Source organism: Dipodomys merriami, unplaced genomic scaffold (genome assembly GCF_024711535.1).
Source record: "Dipodomys merriami isolate MVZ:Mamm:240054 unplaced genomic scaffold, mDipMer1.0.p SCAF_28, whole genome shotgun sequence".
Classification (NCBI taxonomy): Eukaryota; Metazoa; Chordata; class Mammalia; order Rodentia; family Heteromyidae; genus Dipodomys; species Dipodomys merriami.
In genome coordinates, this window is record NW_027204270.1 from 16,129,769 (window position 1) to 16,147,332 (window position 17,564).

The 17,564-nt window shown below is 40.3% G+C and overlaps 1 protein-coding gene across 17 annotated transcripts in view; it reads left to right on the forward strand.

Moving 5' to 3' along the window:
* The window catches only part of Eif4g3 (eukaryotic translation initiation factor 4 gamma 3), a 234,209-nt gene that overhangs the window by 112,536 nt on the left and 104,109 nt on the right, over positions 1-17,564 (forward strand). The window lies entirely within an intron of this gene.

Sequence of the window (17,564 nt, forward strand, 5' to 3'; positions counted from 1 at the left end):
AAGCTGATCTGCCATTTATAATCTTATGCTTGCTGAACATGGAAGAAGAGGCCATTTTTTTTTTGAGTTTTTTTTTTTTTTTTAATTTGCTACTTTCCTTGACTTTCAGAACCATCAAATGAATGCTGAAATTCCTAGTCTGATTTCTTCAGTGGTGTGTTTGTGTTTTAGTACAGCCTGCAAAAGAGTAACTCCATTGTCTAAAAATGCAAATGAGAATTTCCAAATATATTAAATGCCTCCAAGGTATATGTCTCTACATACTGGGTTGTTCTTTTGTTTTTGTTCATACTTCATCCTTAGTGGTTGCTTTTGTTGCTTTGGGTTAGAATCAAAATAAGCATGGTCTTGAGTCCTTAGAATTGTAAAGCAATGAATCTGTAATTTCAAGGAATTCCTCTATGTAATACCTCTATTTTAATCTTAGTTTTGAGAAAATAGCAACCAGAATGTCAAAAGTTTATAGCTTCTTTTGACTTATATAAAAGTGCTTTCTGATAAAATTGCAGATAAGAAATTCACTTTCAAAAGCTTTATTTTCTTTGTTAGGCGGTCAATTGAAAGTTTGACAGTTTTGTTTTTTTTGGGGGGGGGGAGAATGGGTGTTGGTGACACTTTTGGTGGTATTGGCTTTGAACTCAGTGGCATGTGCTTGCTAGACCAGCACTCTTCCATTTGCTTTCATTAAAATTTTTGAATAGGGCCTGGGAAGGTGGTTCAGTGATAGAGTGCTTGTCTTGCATGGATGAGGTCCTGGGTTCAATTCCTCAGTACCTCATAAGCAGAAAAAGCCAGATGTGGTGCTATCCTTGGGCTGAAGAGCTGAGGGACAGCACTCAGGAACAGAGTTCAGGCCCTAGAACTGATACATACACACACATGCACGCACGCACACAAATTTTGAATAGGTGTCCCCCCTCCCTCCCTCTCCCCTCACCCCTGGTCCTGGGGATTTAATTTAGGGCCTGAATGCTATTCCTGAGCTTTTTTTGCTCAAAGATAGCCGCTTAAGCCACCACTCCACTTCCAAATTTTTGGTGGTTAATTGGGACTTTCTGGTCCTGTTGGCTTCAAACTATGATCCTCAAATCTAAGCTTCATGTGCCGCGTACCCGCACCCCCCCCTCCCCCCATCCAGTACCAGGGCTTTTTCACTAAAGGTTGGTGTTCTACCACTTGGGCCACACCTCCACTTCTGATTTTTGTTAATAGTTGCCTTGAACTTTGACCTTTGGATCTCAGCCTCCTGAGTAGGTAGGATTAGAGGTGTAAGTCATTGGCATCTGACAAGACTCCTTTTTATGCTTTGCTTGGATTGTGATCCATCCTCCTATTTCTCACATAAGTTAATTAAAAATATGCCACCATACCCAGCTTTTAATTAGTTGAGATGGGATTTTGCATGCTTTTTACCCTGGCTAGCCAGTCTGGAACTATGATCTTCCAGATTTCTACTTCCTCAGTAGCTATGATGCAAGTCACTCCATCTGGCCAGAGTTTTGTATTCTTCCCCATTCAAATAGTGTGTTCATGTAGCATCATACAGGATTTTAATTTTTAGGAAATTTTAATAAAAAATTTTGATATTAGCTGGGTGCCGGTGGCTTATAATCCTAGCTACTCAGAAGGCTGAGATCTGAGGATTGAGGTTCAAAGCCAGCTGGGGCAGGAAAGTCCATGAGACTCTTATTTCCAGTTAACTACCAGAAAACCAGAAATGGTACTGTTGCACAAGTAGTAGAGTGTTTGCCTTGAACTGAAGAACTCAGGGACAGCACCCAGGCCCAGAGTTCAAGCCCCAGGACAAAACACACACACACACATACACACACACACAACACACATGTATATACACACTACAAGTTATCTGAGGTTATCCATTAATTTCTAGAGTCAGTAGCTATCTTCTACAACATTGTTCTCTGCTGTATAATTTTCTGTGTGCCCACCTGGGTAGGCTCTTTAACTCATGCACACTAGGGTCCAGTTCAGTGTGCTCCCCATCATCGATCTGAGATAGGCTCCAGTTTTAGTAACCCACATCTTGGTGTTCCTTTTTATTTGTGTAATCAATAGGAATGTTGACAAGCCAAAAAGTTGGTCCCTATTTTTATGATGTGTCTTTCTTACTCAGCTCAGTACTTGTGCCACACAAGCATCTGATACTTTGAACTATACAATATTCAACTTGCAAAGTAGATTGGGCTGGGCTCCCATGGCTCACACCTGTAATTGTAGCTACTTAGGAGGCTGAGATCTGAGGATTGGGATTTGAAGCCAGCCAACCTGGGAAGAAAAATCCCCATGAGACTCTTACCTTCAACTAATCACTCAAAAACCAGAAGTGGTGCTATGGCTCAATTGGTAGAGTGCTAACCCTGAGCACAAAGAGATTCAGGACAGTACCAGGCCCTGAGTTCAAGCCCCACAACCGACAAAAAAAAAAGAAAGGAAAAGAACAAAAAGAGTGAAACAATAAATGATTCAAGGCAGGCAGTATGGAGAAACTTCCAATCACCCGTTTTCTCACTAAACTGGCTTCCTTCAGTATTTATCTTGCCAGTGCTGTTTTAAAAACCTTTACCCCTGGGGTTTGTCAGTCTTCCTTTGTAAAGACCATCTTGGTTTGGGTCTGTTGAATGTTGTCCAAAAACTGTATGTTGTTGCACAGTAATTTGTTTGACTTTTTACATAATGTGGAAACCAATACCCGGCACTGAAATTATATTTTCACTGAGCTTTTGCATTCATTCTCCTTTAAGCACTTGGGATCTTAGATGGCTTGATGTCATATGACAGAGCCCAGGATTGGACAGACACAGAATGACTTTGGATTAAATAGTGTTCATGCCATTGCACATTTGTTTGCAGTGTTAGTATTCTTGGAATTAATAAAAATCTTTGAATAAAAGATTTCTTAATCAATGGCAAAGTGTTCTTCATGACTGCTATGATGTGGGAGGAGGTTGGTGATATCAGAAAAAGTAGACATTTTTCTAGGGCCATGTTTTTCAAACTATAAATGTGACAAGGAAATAGTAGGTCTGTAATTTCCCTATGTGTCATACATTCTTCAGAACCAATAAATGAATCTCAATCACCTCTGTAGCCTGATAATTTTTAAATCCACCAAGGCAGACCTTGTTTCCATTTATCAACAGATGTTTGTTTTTGATACAGAAGTTAATAATGAAAATTGAAAATGCCCTTAGTCTTTATATCTACTAAAGTAGTCATACGTTAATGTGACTAAATAGGCTTTATAGCTAGTTTCATTTCACTTCACTCTTTACTTTGAGAAGTTAAGAAATCATAGCAATTTGGTTTGGAAATTGAGAGAAGGTTGCTTTGTGTTTTATTTTGTTTTGTTTTTGAGGCATATCCTATGACTCTCAAAATCTTGAGCTCATGTGATCTGCTTACCTCAGCCTCCTGAGTAGTTGAGACTACAGCAATGTGCCACTCTACTTGGCTCTGGATATCAGGTTCTTGGTATTTATTTTGGTAATAGCTATTGTCCTTTCCTGAGGATGAAGTACTTCATGTTATCTTTAGGAGCCATTTGCTTTTTATTATTGGTTGTGACATATAAATAACACACAATAAGCTGGGCTCTGGTGACTCATGCCTGTAATCCTAGCTATTCAGTAGGCTAAGAGCTGAGCATCGTGGTTCAGAGCCAGACTGGGCAAGGAAAGCCCATGAGACACTAATCTCCAATTAATCACCAGAAAACTAGAAGTGGCACTGTAGCTCTAGTGGTAGAGCGCTCGCTTTAAGCTGAAGAGCTCAGGGACAGCACCCAGGCCCAGAGTTCAAGCCCCATGACGGACCAAAAAAAAAAAAAAAAGCACACACAATAATCAACATATAAATCTTTTGTTAAAAAACAAAAATGTCAGACACAGGAATATGGTTCCTTGTGTGCGTGTGTGTGTGTGTGTGTGTGTGTGTGTGTGTGTGTGTGTACACACCTATACTGTGGTTAAACTAAACAGGAACTCTACTACTTGAACTTTTCTGCCATCCTCTACCAAGATGATATTCTTGAGTGAGTTGAAATAGAACCGTTATGATTGCTTTGGGGTTGTGACCTTGTCTAAAATGAGAATTATTTGTGTTTATCTTCTGTGTACTCTGACAAGCCTCAAAGATTTGCCAGATATGGGACTACTTATCCTGCTTGATCACTTCAAGAACTTGTTGCACAAAACTCTGTGAAATGGGTGATTTCTTGAAAGCTTGGGAAGCTTTACTATAGTTTCTATATGTTTGATAGGGAAAAGGGGATTCGAAACTTACCCCATTTATCATGGAGGAATTAATTTGTTTCAGGAATGCATTCTAACACTGTGTAATGTAATATATATATATATATATATATATATATATATATTTTTTTTTTTTTTTTTTTTTTTTTTTTTTTTTTGTACTAGGATTTGAACTTAGGGCCAAGTGCTTGTTGTCCTGGCTGGCATTCTCCCATTTGAACCATATCCCTCATCTTTTTTATTTTTCAGGTAGGGTCTTGTGTTTTTACATAGAACTAGCCTCAAGACTAGGATCTTTAAATTTAAGGCCTGCTGTGCAGCTGTGATATCATGTGTTCTACCATGCCTAGCTTGTTGGTTGAGTTTTGCTTTTTTCCATGGTTATCCTTGAATTGCAGTCTTCCTGATCTCCATTTATTTAATTTTTTAATTATCTAAAAACATTGAAATTGTTTTGTCAGATTTCTAAGTTTTCTACTCATTGTATCTTTTCATTGTTGATCCTAGTGTATTGTCTCTGTATACTTAATAAATGTCTCTCTTGAACTCAGCTTCAGGTAAACTTTTCTGGTTATAGATCAAGGGCAAGTCTAGCTAAACCTGTCCCATATTTGTATTTATCTGACTTGCAACATGACTTAGGGAACATATTTGCTTGAAATAATTTTGGGTTTGATGTCCTCAGCCTATACTTATACCCCAAAGTGTGAAGGGATTCCCTATGGTCTGGTTGCTGAATTTTTTTTTTTTTTTTTTTTTGGGTCCGGTTGTGGGGCTTGAACTCTTGGCCTGGGTGCTGTCCCTCAGCCCTTCAGCTCAAGGCTAGCGCTCTACCACTTGAGCCACAGCGCCACTTCCGGCTTTTTTCTTTTGCTTATGTGGTGCTGGGGAATCGAACCCAGGGCCTCATGCATTGCAAGACAAGTGCTCTACCACTGGGCCACCTTCCCAGCCCCTGGTTGCTGAATTTTTGAATGTGACAACTGTCCCCCCTTTTCATGTAGCTGAAAGTAAACAGCTTTCCTTCCTTTTGTTTGCTTACTGGTTTTGCTTTTTCTTCCCCCACTCTCCTAACCCCATTTTATTATTGTAGCTTTTTCACTGTGGCTATTATTCTTTTAGGAGTTACAGGGCTTTTTGTGAGAATCTCAGTTCCAAGGTCCTACTTTGCAGAGATCCAACATCTTATTTCTCTCTGTGGGTATTAAAGATGAAGTTTGACTATTGAGACCATAACACCATCCTATAACCCTACGCATGTAGCAATCACATTAGCCATTGACTTTACTTATGTGACAACTTGCAGGAATTTTACTTTGTTCTGTGAATTTAGCAAACGTTGCAATATAAAGGTTCATTTTAAAATGGAGATAGACTATATGTGTTTGAGATGATGTTAGTAAACTGCTGGTCCATGAAAGCAATCAAGTGGCTCATATTTAGACTTAATTTGAAGTGTAAAGGTATTGTACTTCCGAGTTCAGGAAAGATTTCATTAATAATACTTACTCTTTTTTTTGGTTGGTCATAGGACTTGAACTTTGGACCTGGTTGCTGACCTTGAGCTCTTCAGCTCAAGGTAAGCACTCTACCACATGAACCAAAGTGCTACTTCTGGTTTTCTGGTGATTAATTAGAGATAAGAGTCTCATGGACTTTCCTGTCAGGCTGGCTTTGAACATTGATCCTCAGATCTCAGCCTCCTAAGTAGCTAGGATTACATATGTGAGCCACTGGTACCTGGCTAGTTTTGTTTTTGATGCCAGTTTTGGGGCTTGAACTCAGGCCATGAGCTCTTTTTGCTCTGCCATTTGAGACACAGCTCCACTTCCTGCTTTTCTGGTGATTAATTGAAAATAAGTCTCACAATTTTCTTGCCCGCTGGCTTCAAACTGTGACTTTGAGATCTTAGCCTCCTAAGTAGCTAGGATTACAAGCTGAGAAAATACTTTGAAATAAAGAAAACAGGGGCTGGGAAAGTGGCTCAGTGGTAGAGCGCTTGCCTTGCATGCATCAGGCCCTGGGTTCGATTCCTCAGCACCACATAAGCAAAAAGAAAAAAGCCGGAAGTGGCGCTGTGGCTCAAGTGGTACAGCACTAGCCTTGAGCTGAAGAGCTGAGAGACAGTGCCCAGGCCTAGAGTTCAGGCCTCACGACCGGACCCAAAAAAAAGAAAACATAGTAAGTATAAAACCAGAAATAAAAATATTTTTCAATAGACCAACATAAAAACCTCATTCTTAAAGCCCTGATATAAAGAGGAATATCAGGGCTGGGAAAGTGGCTTAGTGGTAGAATGCTTGCCTAGCAAGCATGAAGCCCTGGGTTTGATTCCTGAGTACCACAGACAGAAAAAGACAGAAGTGATGCTGTGTCTCAATTGTTAGAATGCTAGCCTTGAGCAAAAGAAACTCAGGGACAGTGCCCAGGCCCTGAGTTCAAGCCCCAGGACAGGCAAAACAAAAAAAGTCAACATTAGGATTAAGGAAATTGAAATGGGTTTCTAACTTTTGCTCCAGTTAAGGCTATGAAATGTCCTTGGAAATCTTAGTTTCTAGGACTCAAAGTAGAGCACAATCATGTGGATGTCCCACAGTCCTAGTTCTTGCAGGATTTGCACCTTCTTTATCCTTCTCAACATAGATGCAGAACTTGGCATCCCTACACATAGTCTAAGTTCTGGGCCAACCGCCAAACCCATCAGAGGGGGCTTTTTGTTGTTGTTGTTGTTTATTTTTGTTAAATGTTGATTTTGGTGGTCTTGGGGGTTGAATGTATGCTTGGCTAGACAGGCCTTCTACCACTGGAGCCACACCCTACATCCCTTTTTGCTTTAATTTTTGGATAGGGTGATGCACTTTTTTTTAGACCTGGGGCCAGGCTCCAACTGCATTCCTCCTACAATGTCTAGCATGTAGCTAAGATCATAGGTGTTTGCCACCTTGCCCAGCTTGTGCCCAGGTCTTGCTTATTTTTTGCGTGGGCTAGACTTGGTCTCTGCCTCCTGAGGGAGGTAGCTGATTACAGGTAGAAATCACCACACCACACCCAGGAGCATAATTTTAGAAGCAACAGCTACCTCTTAAATCCTTTTTAGAGGTTTCACTCTGACCATCCTTACAGATAAAGGCTTTTTCTGCCTTTTCTGTGAACTATTTCTTTTCTTTTCTTTTTTTTTTTTTTTGGGGTGGGGGGGTCCGGTCATGGGGCCTGAACTCTGGGTCTGGGCGCTGTCCCTCAGCTCTTCAGCTCAAGGCTAGCGCTCTACCACTTGAGCCACAGCCACTTCCGGCTTTTTTGTTTTTGCTTATGTGGTGCTGAGGAATCGAACCCAGGGCTTTGAGCATGCAAGGCAAGCGCTCTACCACTGAGCCACCTTCCCAGCCCCTGAACTATTACTTTCTAAATTGCCTTAAAAAATACAGCTGCCTCAGTAGTACATTTCTATCATGCCTTCCTTGTTTGCTTATTGCACTCCGCGATGAGATCTCAGGCATTCCTTGAAACATATGAGTGGGTGCTGCAGAATGATTCCATGTCATCTCCTGACAGGATCAGACACCATTCCTCCTTCCCAAGCCCCTTGGCTCAGCCCCTTTCCCATATGGGGTGTACCACCCCAATAAATAACTGTTACATAGTTCCATGAATAGACTTGGATTCTCTGGTTACTGTTTGATAGCTCAATTTTCTCCAGACTTAGTAATGAACCTTTCTTCATTATAAGGAATTGTTGTATTTACCTACTTTCAGTTAAAAGAAAGCCCTCCGTAAACTAGGTCCTACCACGAGCTTCCCTTTCTCTAATCCCCATCTTCCCCTGGCACACAGAAGCCCTAAGAACTGCTTCCAATGCTTGGAAAAAACAGTTTTCCCCACTGATGCAGAAAAGTGCCAAGTACTCTCCCACGTTGAGCCACAGCTCCACTTCTGGTTTTCTGGTGGTTAATTGGAGATAAGCATCTCACAGATTTTATTACCTAGTTGGCTTCAAACTGCATCTCACCTTATAGGTGTGATTCACTAGCACCCAGCTTCCTATTTTCATATTTATGTTTATAAAGCCTTTTCTTGGGCATCTCAAATGCTGTTGTTTTTTAGTTTGTATGTTTTTCAATATAGCAGGTAATTAAGGTAAAGATTCACAAATACGTTTTTGTGATTTAAATAATTATTACCATCTTCTTTTTTAGTTAGGATAATTGAGCATATTGTATATTACAGTAAAGTTCGGCCCCTTAATATTCTTTATGAATTTTGGTAAGTATGACATATAATCTTGTAATCAGTTTCAAACCCTCCTTATTTTATTACTCTACATATTCTTCATGGATGATTTCCTGTACTCTCAAGATAGCTGGCTACATCTAGTGTATGCTTGTAGTTTCCAGGTTGTTGGTTTTGTCAGGTGGTGGTTTTTGTTGTTGTTGTTGTTGTTGGGTTTTTTTTTTTTTTTTTTGGGTCTAGTCGTGGGGCCTGATCTCTGGGCCTGAGCGCTGTCCCTCAGCTCTTTAGCTTAAGGCTAGTGCTCTACCACTTCAGCCACAGTGCCACTTCCAGCTTTTTTCTTTTTGCTTATGTGGTGCTGAGGAATCGAACCCAGGGCCTCAGGCACGCAAGGCAAGTGCTCTACCACTGAGCCAACTTCCCAGCCATAGGTGGTTGTTTTTTATGCCAGTCCTGGGGGCTTGAACTTTGAGTCTAGGTGCTGTCCCTGAGCTTTTGTGCTCATGACTAGCACTCTACCATTTGGGCCAAAGCTCCACTTGAAGCTTTTTGCTAGTATAAGGAGATAAGAGTCAGACACTTCATTGTCCTGACTGGCTTTGAACCAGGATCCTCAGATCTCAGCCTCATAAGTAGCTAGGATTGTAGTTATGGGCCACTGGCACCCAGTCGGTTTTTTTTTCTTCCTATTTTAAATCTCTATCCCTAGTTTTCCTGCAGACTTCATCCCTTTGTTTTTGTTTTGTTCAGAGCTGTGCTAGGGTTGGGGGTTAGGGTTCTTGTGAGACAAAGTCTTACTATATAGTCTAGGCTGTTCTTCAACTTGGGATCTTCCTGTCTGTATCTCCTTTTTTTTTTTTTTTTTTGCCAGATATCTACCTCTATTTGGAAAGCTAAGAATTATATTAACTCAAACCTGTCTAGGGCTAGGAAGGTGGCTCAGTGGTAGAGTGCTTGCCTTGAATGCATGAGGCCCTGGGTTCAATTCCTCAGCACCATATAAGCAGGAAAAAAAAGCCAGAAGTGGTGCTGTGGCTCAAGTGGTAGAGTGCTAGCCTTGAGCTGAAGAGCTGAGGGACAGCGCCCAGGCCCAGAGTTCAGGCCCCATGACCGGACCCCCCCCCCAAAAAAAAAAAAGTCTAATATTACCTACTCCTCTAAATGTGTTTTGTCTCTGTTACACTAGCTGTACTTAAAAAAAAAATCCTATAGCCAAGCCAGGCATCAGTGGCTTATCCTTGTAATCCTAGCTACTTGAGAGGCTGAGAAGGGAAGAATCAAGATTCATTCAAAGTCCAGCGTGGGCAGAAAAGTTCTCAATAGCCTTTTTCTCAACCCGTATACATACTTCTCATCCTATACATCAGGAGAGGCTAAGAATGGCTACATGCAAGCCAGACAGCAAAATCTGGCAATACCTTTAGTTGCTGTCACGCCAGCAACTAAAGGAAGCCTGATATAGGCTAATTGTGTTATAGGTGCATACCCAGATATGATATGAGAACCTATGTCAAAAACAACCATTAAGAGCTGGGCGTCCGTGGCTCACGCCTTTAATCCTAACTACTCAGGAGGCTGAGATCTGAGGATCATGGTTCAAAGCCTGCCAGGGCAGGAAAGTCCTTGAGACTCTTATCTCCAATAAACCACTCAGAAAACCGGAAGTGGCACTGTGGCTCAAGTAGTAGAGCACTAGCCTTGAGCTGAAGAGCTGAGGGATAGCGCCCAGGTCCAGAGTGTTCAAGCCCCATGACCAAAAACCAAACACACACATACACACACACAAAGAAAAAAAAAAGATCTAGTAGACTTGTAATTAAATGGTAATGCACACATCAGTCATGGGTGAGACCACGAGCCTGAATGAATGAGTGAAATAATACTTATAAAATCCTTATCTGTTAAGCACATCTCTGCTTGGCTCTTCAGAATCTTGAATAAGAGTAGAATACACTTTCCTCTAAATGAATCCCTAAGCCATTCAAGTTCTACTACACAGTCTTGTTACTTTACTGTTATTAGTTTACAAGTATCATCTACAGAAATGCACCAGTATTCTGGAAGCCTAAATGATTTGAAAGACCTCCTATTAAGTTATTACAATCATTGATTGTAGGGTTTTGTTTGTTTTAGCCAGTCATGGGGCTTGAACTCTGGGCCTAGGGGCTGTCCCTCAGCTCTTCAGCTCAAGGCTAGTGTTCTACCACTTGAGCCACAGTGCCACTTTTGACTTTTTTCTGCTTATGTGGTGCTGAGGAATTGAACCCAGGGCCTCATGCATGCAAGGCAAGCACTCTACCACTGAGCCACCTTCCCAGCCCTATTGGTATTTTTTAAAGCTTATTTCTTATCTAGAAATGTAATTGTATTTACCTCATAAAGTTGTATGGATAAAGATATATTCATAGCACAGAGCACATGACCACTAAACACTCTTGTTGAATAATACTCATATTTCTATTAGTCAGTATTAAGGGCCACAGATGTTACCTTGAAACTATATTGATCTCTTCCCTGAATAATTAATTTGCTTAAGAGACTCTCAAGAAGTTAATGTGGGAGATTGGGAGAAGATTCCATACAACAGTTCTTATGCATGTATAACTTTGATGTAAGGTTTTGGGAACAAATAAATGTTATATCATTAAATGTTCATAGGAGCATCTTAAGGTGATCTCTGCCATGATTGGGAAGGGAATAAATGTTCTACTTAGAATAATTAGTGAGAATTCAGTCATAAAAAGAAATGAAGTTCTGGTGCATTCTGATAAGTTTAATGAACTTTGAACTATTGGGTGGAAATATAATGATATGCTGCTTGTTATGTGATTTCATTTAAATGAAATGTCTGAAGTAGGCAAAGCCATATAGACAGTAGTAGTTACTCTTGGTTGGGAGAGAGGGTGTTGCACAGGAGTAAGTGATAAATAAATAGTAAATAAACAAGTAATAAAAGAACATAAGAAAAATTGTATTGTCTATGTATTATCTCAGTAAAAATGTTGTATTTTTAAAGAAATATTTTGTGGTTCTTGTACCCACTAGATCTCTGTAAGAATCTGAGATACTAGAAACTTAGGAAGCTTTTTTAATCCACCTTCACCATATTAAAAAACACTAGGATTAGTAGCAGTAGTGATATAAGAACATTGAAAAACACTCAAAAATCCTATCCTGTTTTTATCCTATAGTACTTTCCTAAATAAGTTTATCTTACCTGAGTTGGAGAGGGACTTCTCCTGTATTGAATATACCACCTATAGCAGCCATTCTGAATGCATTGTTTGATGTCACAATTAGCACCTAACCAGGTCAACAAAGCAAGTGGACCTTTGTGATCAAACACATGAGAGATTTGTACTATAGAAGTAATTATTTCTCATTTGTTTTGAAATGTGTTTGAACCATCCTCTCTAAGTCAGATCCTACACTGTACACTTGGGAGCTTTATCTTACCACCTGTCCATCTACTCCTTCTTCCTCTCTGATTAGTCCACTTTGCTTATAGTCCTTGACAAACTCTTGTTACACCTCACTTTCTTTTGGAAGTATGCTCATTGTATATTTTCCAGAAAAGTTCCCAAGAAAATGGGAACAAATACATGGATGCCAGGTATCTGTTCAAGACTCATCTAGGCAGTTTTCAGAATATTATGCCAGGCTGTTAGGTTAGCCTTCAGGTCCCTCTCTCATATTGCCCTAGCATCATTATTTTTGTGAGTTTGGCAGTACCAGAGTTTGAACTCACTGCCCTCTTAAAGAACAATGCCTCTAGACTTTTTTGTACTGGTGATTTTGAAATAGGATCTCACATTTTGCTTGTACTGGTACAACCACAGTCTACCTGTTTCATGGTTCATGTCATAACTGGGATGACAGTTGTGCACCACCAGCCCAACTTGTGTTGAAGTGGACTCTCAGACTTTTCTGCCAAGGCTGTAGTATTGACTTCTTTAACCCTTCCATCTACCTATTGCTCTTATTTGTTAGAAGACCAGAGCACAGAGAAGGCAATCCTGGCTGAAGGTCATAAGGTTGTTAAGCAGCAGAGCCAGAGTTCCAGGGTTTGGAAACCCATGTTCATAAGTCTGTCCTATCATAGTACCTTTCATATCAAAGCTCCTGTTAACACTTTTTTTGTTGTTGTTGTTGGTTGTGGGGCTTGAACTCTGGGTCTGGGTGCTGTCCCTGCACTCTTCACCTCAAGGCGAGCACTCTACTGCTTGAGCCACAGCGCCACTTCCAGTTTTCTAGTGGTTTTTTTTTTTGTTTTTTTTTATTGGAGATAAGAGTCTCACAGACTTTCCTGCCCAAGGCTGGCTTTGAACCGCAATCCTCAGATCTCAGTCTCCTGAGTAGCTAGGATTACAGGCGTTAGCCACCAGCAGGCACCCGGCTGTTAACATATTTTTAAGTCAAGCAATAAAAATGTAAAATAATTCTGAGTGTGTGCGTGTAGACTTTGCCTGCCTGCCCACCCCCCTTGCCTTCCAGTCTGTCCTGGCACTTGAAATGAGTGTTTAGCTTAAGGCTAGCATTCTATACTTGAGCCATAGCTGCATGTCTGCCTTTTGAGTGGTTAATTGAAGATAAGAGTCTCAAAGACATTCTTGCCTGGACTGACTTTGAATCTTGATCCTCAGATCTCAGTCTCCTGAGTAGTTAGGATTACAAGTGTGAGCCATCAGCATCTGGCTTTAAAATAATTCTTACTGAGTTTTTATATTAGTGATGAATGTAATGTTCACATAAATTAACTATTGGAGAAACAGGCAGTGACAGGAGTTCAAAGTCATATATTCATCCTGAAGAACTATAATAAGGGAAAGCAAAATGTATCATTCTCAGATTTCTCTTCATTCTAGAATTCTTTTTTTTCTCTCCCTGTCATGGGCTTGAATTCAGGGCCTGGGCGCCATCCCTAAGCTCTTTTGCTCAGGGCTAGAGCTTTACCACTTTGAGTCACAGACCCACTTCTGGTTTTTGAGGGTTTAATTGAAAATATGAGTCTCATGGGGACTTTTCTGCCTGGACTGGCTTTGAACTGAGATCCTTAGATCTCAGCCTCATGAGAAGCTAGGATTACAGACCTGAGCCAGAATTCTTATGTGTAAGATGAGATACTATATACTATTCTTAATGCAAAAGAATCAAAATAGTAATCATTATTTATGAGGTAGCATTCAGAACTTGGCCAGAAACTCAATATTATATAAAACTTGATTCCATAACTGTCATAATTTTAATCTGTGTGTGTGTGTGTGTGTGTGTGTGTGCGCGCGCGCGCGCGCGTGTGTGTGCACGCGTGCGCATGCGTGTGTGCCAGTTCAACAGTATTTTGAACTCAAGGCCTGGATATTGTCCCTTAGCTTTTTTGCTCAAGTCTAATGCTCTACCACTTGAGACACAGCTCCACTTACTGTTTTTTGGTGGTTAATTGGAGGTAAGAATCTCACAGATTTTTCCTTTCCAGCTTTGAACTGTCAAGGATAACAGGTATTAGCCACTGGAGCTGTGCTCAAATGGGGAGAAGGTCTTAATGACTTTATAGAAATGTGTAGTATGGGACTTATGAGTTGAGTTTGTATTCGTATTACATTCTACAAATAATTTTGAGTACATTGGTGAATAAGGCTATTATGGTAAAATTGTCATCATCCTTTGCTACTCTTAGAGAACAGAGATAAACACCATGGCTTTGGAGAAGAAATAGTGAAATAAAGAAAATGAAAAGAGAAGAATATCCATGGGAGGACATAATCTTAGTGATGTTACACAAGAGGGAATGGGAAATAAAAGTACAAGCAAATTGTTAGGCAAATATACCAGACAGGTTAAAGCATGAGGAGTACAGCAAAAGCAGACACACATTTTCTTCTTTTTTCCATCCCCTTCTGGAGCAAAACCAATGACCTAGCAAAGCTGGAAAATTTAGTCTGAACACTTACCCAAAGCATTATCTCCTCACCTGGAAATACCATGAACTGGACTGTGATGACAAAAACTTGGATTTAGCAACATTTTTCCAGCTTAAGCATATATGATGGTGGAGTCAACAGCTCATATTCTGTCTAATTTGAAAGCTGGTGTCCAGTCTGTGTTATAGATGTGTACCATGTGAGCCCTGGTGTGCCTCAGTGAGCAGTGAACAGGCAGCTAGAGCTGCTTGGACCGTCCAGTTCTAGTCCCTTAAACCCAAGTTTGGCACCAGGTAATTTCCACTTTGGTCTTTATATATTTGCCTTTTCTATAGACCTGTGCTATAATAATGGTCTGTTAGTAAGTTTTCTATTTGTTTAACAAAAACTATAGGGACTGGGAAGGTGGCTCAGTGGTAGAGCGCTTGCCTTGCATGCTCAAGGCCCTGGATTCGATTCCTCAGCAACACATAAGCAAAAAGAAAAAAGCCGGAAGTGGCGCTGTGGCTCAAGTGGTAGAGTGCTAGCCTTGAGCTAAAGAGCTGAGGGACAGCGTCCAGGCCCAGAGTTAAGGCCCCACGACCGGACCAAAACAAAAACAAAAACAAAAATTATAAAGAGCTGGGTGCCAGTGGCACACACTTTTAATCCTAGCTGTTCGGGAAACTGACATCTGAGGATTGTAATTTGAAACCAGCCTCGGCAGGAAAGTGTAGAGTCTTTTTTTGCTCCAATTAACCACAAAACAAGAAGTGGAACTGTGGCTTAAGGGGAGCAGTGATGATAGCTTTAAGCGGAAAAAGCAAAGTGATAGTGTCCAGGCAATGAGTTTAAGTCCCGGTCCCAGCACATACGTGCATGTGTGAGTGCGCGCGTGCGCACGCACGCACACACACACACACACCAAAGAAGAACCACTACAATGTTAAATTTTGTTACTGAATGCATAGTTGGAAGCTTACAGGAATTTTCCTGAAAAAAAGACATACTATGGGCATTAAACTATTTTGCTTTAAATGTGTTTTAACACAAAAGATGCCCTTACTGAACTACATACATTTAGTTAAAAACTTATTGTCAACAAAATGCCCTATTTTATCTTTTTTCTCCCCTGATACTGGGGCATGAACTCAGGGCCTTGAATTCTTGCTTAGCTTTTCCACACAAGGCCTGGGGTTCTCTCACTTGAACCATACTGATACTTCCAGCTTTTTACTGGTTAATTAGACATAAGTATCTCGGATTTTGTCTTCTGGTTGACTTGGCTCCTTAGATCTCAGCCCCATAAGTAGCTAGGATAAGCCTGAATCACTGGCATCCAGCTAAGTAACTTTTTGTTGTTGTTGGTGGTGGTCATGAGGCTTGACCTCTGGACCTGGGCACTGTGCTTAAGTTCTTCAGCTCAAGGTGAGTGTTTTATAGCCATTGTGCCACTTCTAATTTTCTGGTGGTTAATTGGAGATAATAGTCTCATGGACTTTCTTGCAAAAAGGCTGGCTTTGAACTGTGATCCTCATATCTCAGCCTCCTGATCAGCTAGGATTACAGTCCTGAAGCACCAATGCCCTGCCTAGTAACTTTTTGACTTTGGTTTTTTTTTTTTTTTTTTTTTTTGGGGTCTGGTCGTGGGGCCTGAACTCTGGGCCTGGGTGCTGTCCCTCAGCTCTTCAGCTCAAGGCTAGTGCTCTACCACTTGAGCCACAGTGCCACTTCCGGCTTTTTTTCTTTTTGCTTATGTGGTGCTGGGGAATCGAACCCAGGGCCTCATGCATGCAAGGCAAGCGCTCTACCACTGAGCCACCTTCCCAGCCCCTTGACTTTAGTATTTTAAGTTTATATATTACTGAATTTTAGTTTCTAAAATATTATGGGATTTTTTAAGTTTTTTTTATTTTTGCATCTAAATTCATGAAAAACATTATTTTGTAGGATTAGAATAATTACCATATATTTGGTATCTGGGTAATGCAGACCTCTTTCTAAGTTAGGAACAGATTCTGCTTCTTAAATACTTGATGGCATTTGGTCATAAATGAGTGATATTACATAACTCTTTTTTTTTTTTTTTTTTTTTTTTTGCCAGTCCTGGGGCTTGAACTCAGGGCCTGGCTACTGTCCCTAAGTCTCTCTATGTTCAAAGCTAGTATTCTACTATTTGAGCCACAGCATCACTTCTGGCTTTTTCTCTTTATGTACTGTGTGATCAAACCCAGGGCTTCATGTATGCCGGCAAACACTCTACTACTAAGCCACATTCCCAGCTCCTACACATAACTCTTAATGAAAACAAATTGATGCTGACTCCTAAGTGACATAGAAAAATAGGCAAAATCCTGAAGTCATTAATACTGCTTCTGTCCTACTCGTGTATGCAGAAGTAGAGAAAGGAATTCACATAAGCAGAAAGCACACAACTTACAAAAATCCATAAACCAAAACCTAGGAATATCAAAGCATAATCAGTAGCTTCACTTAGTTGACTCTGTGAACACTGAGACTGATCATTTACATTGATTTAAATGTATGATATATTTACCAAAATTGACTGCATTATTTTATAAAACAAGACTTGATGATTTAAAAAGATTTAAGTGAATGAAGCAGGTATGTTCTCTAGCCACAAAATTCAATTTACACGGAACTTAATGAAAAAAAAAACTTTGGTAAATCTGCACCCCTCCCCCCCCGAAAAAAAAAAACTTGATAATTAAATAACATAGTATCACGTACTTCTATGTAAGTCAAGGGTCAAAGAAAAATTCAAAGGGGAAGTTACAGGAAGTACACCAAAGAAAATGAAACCCAAATATAGAACAATTTTGTAGATATTTTTCATAGTTACTATTGCTGTGATAAATCACAATGAATTTAATAGTTTAAATCAACATAAATTTATTATCTGATATTTGGAAACCAGATATCTAAATTGAGTTTTTCTAGGCTGTAGTTGAAGTATAGGGAAGACTTTAAAAGGTCTGTGGGAGAATCTGGCCTTTTCCCTCCTTAGGAGGCTACTCATGTTCCTGCTTGGTACCTCTTCCTCCTTCTTCCTTTAAAAGGTCTGTGGGAGAATCTGGCCTTTTCCCTCCTTAGGAGGCTACTCATGTTCCTGCTTGGTACCTCTTCCTCCTTCTCCAAAGCCAGAAAC